The following is a 7,098-nucleotide window of genomic DNA, read 5'->3' as shown; positions in this document are numbered from 1 at the left end:
GTGCAATGGTGCGGTCTCGGCTCACTGCAATCTCTGCCTTCCAGGTTTAAGCCATTCTCTCACTCAGCCTCCTGATTAGCTGGGACTACAGGCGCATGCCACCATGCCCAGCTAATTTTTTCATTTTTAGTAGAGACGGCGTTTCGCTATGTTGGTCAGGCTCATCTCGAACTCCTGACCTTGTGATCCGCATGCCTTGGTCTCCCAAAGTGCTAGGATTACAGGCATGAGCCACTGTGCCTGGCCAAGACAAATCGTTTAAACAAGATTTCATTTCAATATTGTAGTTCATGATTTTACATTTCATTTCAGTTTGAAGCTTTTCATTCTTATAATTACTAAACCGCATTTTCATATTAGGCAACTCTAGGCAGTTGTATATATAACTATAAGAGTTGGCCAAGGATTCCAAAGGATGGCATTATGAGTTTTTCAAAAGCTTATTTAAAAAATAAAACTGATAAAAATTAAATTCACTTGCACATTGTAGGCAAACAAAAAACCTAATAGAGACAGACACATTTTAATGCAAGAGTTGTTTATATAAAGCTTTACGTGTCCAATATATCTTTTTCTGAGTGCTTAACTACTAAGTTGATGGGTACTATGAAAAAGTCACAGCTATAAAAGAACAAATGAGTTCACAGATATCTATACCAGAATTGTTAACTTAGTGAATCTGTTTCCTTGAAAACAGGATATAGCAAATCTGCATATATTTAATGGAAAGTGGTTGCATTTACCGGAGAGTTAGGAGAAATGACTTCTTAATGGATCCAGAAGTTCTGATCTGCTATCCTTCAAAGAAAGACTGTTTCCTAGGCTGGCCAAAATTCCTATGGAGCAACCTATGCTTATTGATAAGTTATCGGATTCCTCTCCGGAATCAGCTGGTCAGGAAGGATACAGAGGGGAGGAAGGGGAAGGGAGAGGAGATTTCGATAGTGGCTCCATCTGGTTGCCAAGGTAGGAGGGGTGGAGAGTTGAGAAAGAAAGAGTAAGAGAGGTAAAAGGAAAGAGAACAGGAAAGAAGAGAAAAAGTCAAAAAGAAACAAAGCAGAGACCAAGCAGGGTGATGATAGCCACATAGAAAATGCATCCTTGTAAGTGGAACAGCATTCCAGATCTCCAGGCTCATTAGAATGGCGGATTGCTCACCTGGATTGCATGAACTTCTCAAGTCTCTGAACCCACTGAAATTGTATACATATTTTGTGAGTATGTATACATGCATTTCCCACCCCTGGGGAAAGTGTCCTTTGCTTTGATCTGATTCTCCAAGTGGTCCAAGACTCAATAAAATTTAAGAATTACTACTTTAGTGGGATTACAGACAAATTTTAAAGACAAATGTCTTTAAAGGAGTCATCGAATGCTTAGGATTGACTGTACATAGTCCAGGAATGTTACCATCTAGTATTAACTTTATGTTCTGGGAAGAGTATCCATTCTTTCAGCCATGTAAAATGATAGCTGTTCACTGAAACGCTATTTAAAAAAATATTTTTTTGAGACAAGGTCTCACTCTGTTGCCCAGGCTGGAGTGCAGTGCCGTTATGAGGCTTACTGCAGCCTCTACCTCCTGCGCTCAAGCAATCCTCCCACCTCAGCCTCCTGAGTAGCTGGGACTATAGGCACATGCCACTATGCCAGGCTAAATTTTGTAGAGACAGGGTTTCACCATGTTGACTAGGCTGGTCTTGAACTTCTGGGTTAAAGGGTTTCACTGCCCCAAGTGCTGGGACTACAGAAGTGAACCACTGGCCTGGCCTTCAGTCAAATACTATTAATTGACCATTTGCACTAAGTTAAGTCAGTATTTTTCTCATTGAGGGCCCTGAGAGTGTGCAGAAACCGTGTGGTACAGGGGAAAGGGCATTAATTTGGAGCCAGATAGTTCTGGGACTCAGGTACTATATGGAATTCGAACTAATGGTGTGAACCAGGAAGGTGAAGTGGCCTCCTTGACTCTGTATCCTCTTCTGTAAATGAAGAGGATGCTCATTACTTCCCAGGGCTGTTGTAGACATGGAAAGAAATGCAATACTAGCCTACGTTTATTGGACACTCACTACCTTTCATTCAGTATTATATATGTTTTCTCTGCTTTATGTAATTTAATCTTCTCAACAATTTTATGAGATTGATATTATGTTTATTTCTATTTTACAGATGGGGAAATTGAGGCAGAGAAATCAAGACGTTTGCTGCAGGTCGTGCAGGCTATGAATGGAGCTGGAATGTGAACGCAGGCCATGTGACTCCAGAGCCCATGTTCTTGAACTCTTAGGAAGACAGCAGCAATGCACCTGGTGCAGCAGCTGCTTAGCTGGAGTGGCTGACAAGGCTGGGAGAGGGTCCTGTTCCTCCATGGAGTGGCTGCCGAGACATTGCTTACACCGAAGCTGCTTCTATTGCTGAAATACGGATTGTTATTCTTTTCCCCTCCATGTTGAACATTATACTCTTCTGTTCTTTCCTATTCTCTTCTTCCCTTCCAGATGGCTTCTAGGGTTTTTATGATTCTGTAATTCTAGGAAGAAAGGATAATAAAAGTTGTAACGTGAGTGTGCAAAAAACCCCTAATTTCCCATCACCTACACATACCTGTTTCCTAGATGTTTCAGGAAAAATTGTGACTTTCCGGATACCTGGTCACCTGGTTTTCTCCCTCCCTCCCTTCCCCCTTCCCCACTTCCTCCTTTCCTCCCTCCCTCTGTTCCTTGCTTCCTTCCTTCCTTCCTTCCTTCCTTCCTTCCTTGCTTGCTTCCTTCCTCCCTCCCTCCCTCCCTCTCTCTCCTTTCTTTCTTTCCTTTTTCTTTCTTTCTTTCCTTCTGTCTCTCCATCTCTCTCTTTCTTTCCCCTCCCGCCCTCCTTGCTTCCTATTTTCTTTCTTTTCTTTCTTCCTTCCTTCTTTCTCTTTCTTTCTTTCTTTCTTTTTCTTTCTTTCTTTTTCTTTCTTTCTTTCTGTCTCTCCATATCTCTCTCTTTCTTTGCCCTCCTGCCCGCCTTCCTTCCTATTTTCTTTCTTTCTTTTATCTTTTCTTTCTTCCTTCTTTCCTTCCTTCCTTCTTTCTTTCTCTTTCTTTCTTTTTTTTCTTTCTTTCTCTTTCCTTCCTTCCTTCCTTCCTTCCTTCCTTCCTTCCTTCCTTCCTTCCTTCCTTTCTTCTTTCTCTTTCTCTCTTTCTCTCTTCTCTTTCTCTCTCTCACTCTCTCATTCTTTCTTTTCTTTTTTCCTTTTTTCCCTGGATACCTGGTTTTCTATCAGAATGAGATCTAATGCTCATAAGTATTATCCCAGCAAAATGGGATTCCACCTACTCAATACACCTTTATAAAACCCTAGAACTGTACAAGTTGTTTTTTTTTTAATTCAGTCAATTTTCTGTGGGCAGTTACATAATGTGAGCAGGCATTATATGACTTGGTGCTTTACATTCAAAGAAGGTTCAAAAATTTTCCTCTTTTGGAGTGTTTTTCTTTTTTACTAAGAGAGCTGGGTAATACTGAGGTGTTTAGTGTATTCAAATCCTAGAAAAGCACATATATAAAAATGTAAGTTTCTTTTTCTTTTAATCAAATCTCCTGTCTTTTTTGTTTTTGTTTTGTTTTTTTCTCAGTGCTATTCATCAACAAAATGGCCAGGTCTGGCCTTAAGGGAATGTTATTCAAAGTTTTGGGAGATTTGAAAAGATATGTTCCCATTGAAATAGAGCCTTATTTTTTCTTCTAGGAGAGAATGATTTCCAGGAAGAGCAGGACACATATGGAAGGCCTTAGCTTATCTTTAGCGCCTTATACAGCCGTTCTGGACTCCAGAAAGGCCAGTGAGAGAGATTAGACCTCAGCAATAGGATGTCAGTCCCTAAGAAAGATGGCCTATAGCATTCGTTAATTTTTTTCTTTGGGTCACACATAAGAAACAATTTTCCAGCACTGATGAGTGTTATTAACAATGAGACAGGATAGCATTTTGTTTTCCCTATGGTTGTGCTTAAAAAAATATGAAAGCTGTCTTTTCTCTTGAATGATTGAATGAGGCTCTTGGGAAGGAAAAGGTAGATTGACAGATGTCTTAAAAGAAGCTTCTCTTTCTAGGTACTATTCTATGGCTTAATACTTCAACTCCCTGTATTAACCTAGTTCAACTAAACAGTGATCTGTGTAATTTTATTTTTATTAAAGCTCAGATCAAAATGCCAGTCACATTGATTGAGAAAAAGCAAAGAAATCTGATGTGAGTGATTAAATTGATGAATTATTTCAGTCTCATTACCCTCATAGCATGAGTATCTGATCTGATAGGCCTCCTTGGAATTTTTTTGTTTGAGACAGAGTCTCCTTTTTTGTTTGAGACAGAGTCTTGCTCTGTTGTCCAGGCTGGAGTGCAGTGGCATGATCTTGGCTCATTGCAACCTCTGCCTCTCTGTTTCAAGAGATTCTCGTCCTTCAGCCTCCTGAGTAGCTGGGATTACACATGTGCACCACCTTGCCTGGCTAATTATTTTGTATCTTTAGTAGAGATGAAGTTTTGCCATGTCGGCCAGGCTGTTCTCAAACTCCTGGCCTCAAGTGATCTTCCCACCTCAGTCTCCCAAACTGCTGGGATTACAGGCATGAGCCACCGTTCCTGGCTAGAATTCCATAATAAAGCCCTCTTTGTCTATTTCTTTTTCCAAATATAATTTTCTTCCTTTCCAAACATCACCTTTTAAGAATCCAAGGCTTTTTTTCAGGCATAGTGTCTCATGTCTGTAATCCCACTGCTTTGTGAGGCCAAGGTAGGAAGTTCATTTGAGGCCAGGAGTTCGTGACCAGGTGGGCAACATAATGAGACCTCGTCTCTACAAAATAAAAAATAAAAATAAAAGCCTGAGGAAATAATGGTGCCTCACTACCTTTCAAAGCTTTTGACCTTCATGTCAGAAAATAAATTATTTTTAGGAAAGGCATCTCAACCTTATTTACAAATGAACTCTCTATTTGTCAGGAGCAACCTCAGTAAGGATAATAGGACTTCTCAGTATGACATACAGCATGAACAGTTCTTCTCCGAGCCTCCTGAAAGAAAAAGAATGAGGTTTCTTAACTCATTCTCCCTCAGCATCTTCTCCTGCTCTCCTCCCTCCTTCTCAGCAGCTGCGTGCAGCAATGGGCTATGCAACTGGGTTACACTGGTGCTTGGTGGAACTTTTAATTCCTCCCTGTCAGCACATTCCCTAGTCCACTTTCATAGTTCGGATAAGGACTGGATAAGCAGCTGAACTCCTGGGGACTTTTCCAAATGAAATTCAACCTCTAGACCTTTGAGGGTTTACCCAGTCTTCCTCACTACCCGAAGATGAGTTTGGAACGAATTTTCTCTTAATGGATTCTATTTGTGGGCAGAAGAGGCAATGACTCCCTTGCACAGAGTCATGAGCATAACTTCAAATAAGGAAAAAGAACCACGCAGGAATGTGAGCATAGATTCGACCCTGAGGAAGGTGTGCCTGAGGAGGTGCTGGGAGGTTCTGATCCGCTGTTGAAGGGAGATACCGTATCTCACGTGACAGAAGTCACCTCCTGACATCAGAGTTGTGTTTGAGGGGTAATTTAAAAAATAATACAGCTGACAAGGAAATATGGAAGGCATTACTTTGCAATACAGTGAAATGAATATACAACATTCAAGAATAATTACTGGGTACTGATTAGCTGGGAGAAAGGCAATAAAACTTTAAAAATAGAATTTGTAGAAATAGCACCCTGTCAAGGTGGGACTATGCCTCCTGCTGGTTTGTTGCAAAGAATTCGTTTTTGGGAAAATCCTGTTTAATTGTATGACTTGTGAATCTGGCTCTAAAACTGTTAATGTTATAAGAATTGAAAGAGAACTGTCTAAAAATACGAAGACATCTTTTAAAATTCCCATTTTTAGCACAGCTACTTTTCATTAAAATAAATCATTCAATTCCTTTTTTTTTTCTTTTTTCTTTTTTTTTTTTTGAGACAGAGTCTTGCTCTGTCATCCAGGCTGGGGTGCAGTGTTGTGATCTTGGCTCACTGCAATCTCCGCTTTCCAGGTTCCAGTGATTCACCTGCCTCAGCCTCCTGAGTAGTTGAGACTACAGACGTGTGCCACCACGTCCAGCTAATTTTTGTATTTTTAGTAGAGACAGGGCTTCACTATGTTGGCTAGGCTGGTTTTGAGGTCCTAACTTTGTGATCCACCCACCTCAGCCTCCCAAAGTGCTGGGGTTACTGCCGTGAGCCACTGCGCCCGGCTAAATCATTCCATTTCTGTTTATTGAGGTTACTGTTTTCACAGCAGGTCCAGGGCTCTGGTGAAGTCTAGGAGGTGCCCAGGCCCCTTCAGTGTAGTCATGGTTCTGTTTCATGCCACATGTTTTATTTAATAAGTGGTTAGGCTCCAGATATGCATGCAGACATGGTGTATCTCTGTGTATTGGTTTTGATAATGCTGTAAACAAGGGGAGAATACATTAAAATTTGGTAATAATGCTCCTTTACACTCAGTCTATTCTTTTAAGATGAAATGTGTTTCCCATAACAGAAAAATGTAACCACCATCTTCTTCAGCAGGAGGGAACATAGCCTGTACAATCAGTGAGGTTATCAACAGCGGTAAGATTTATCTGACCCTGAGGAAGGTTATGGTCTAGTGAGGAATGAACACAACACGTGTAGATGGTAGGAGAACTTGTTGCTTATGGTGGCATAAGGTGAGTGCCAAATGTGTAATACTGATGAGTGATACTCCAGGAAGAGCAAATGGTTAGTAGGGCAGACAGGTGCATAAGCAATGGGACTTGGACCAAGGCTTGAACAGAAGGTGGAGTATTAAGAGGAGTAGGGAAAATGATTCTGGTGGTGGAGTAGGTTTTATTTTTGTTTGCAATGATTAATCTCTGTCCTTTCCTATAAGAAGGTTATACACCCTTGCTAGTTACAGTGTATTTTGTAATGCTTAGTTATAGCAGAAGAGTATTTAATTGGCTCATTCATGTTGAGCTTGCCTATGTGACTTGATCTGATGAATAAAATATGAGTGAATTCTGATATATGCCATATCAGAGTGGAAGCTTTAAATATGCC

The 7,098-nt window shown here is 40.6% G+C and overlaps 1 long non-coding RNA gene across 1 annotated transcript in view; it reads left to right on the top strand.

Annotated features, from left to right (window-relative positions):
• Positions 1-2,721, top strand: part of LOC101048910 (uncharacterized) — a 52,597-nt gene extending 49,876 nt beyond the window's left edge. Inside the window, exon 3 of the long non-coding RNA XR_005582065.2 lies at positions 2,173-2,721. This is a non-coding gene — a long non-coding RNA (uncharacterized LOC101048910). The remainder of the gene's footprint in view (positions 1-2,172) is intronic.
• The last annotated feature ends 4,377 nt before the right edge of the window (positions 2,722-7,098 follow it).

The sequence above is a fragment of the Saimiri boliviensis genome, chromosome 3, assembly GCF_048565385.1.
Source record: "Saimiri boliviensis isolate mSaiBol1 chromosome 3, mSaiBol1.pri, whole genome shotgun sequence".
Lineage (NCBI taxonomy): Eukaryota > Metazoa > Chordata > Mammalia > Primates > Cebidae > Saimiri > Saimiri boliviensis.
The sequence above is the reverse complement of the archived record's forward strand: the minus strand, read 5'-3'. Positions and strand labels throughout refer to the sequence as shown.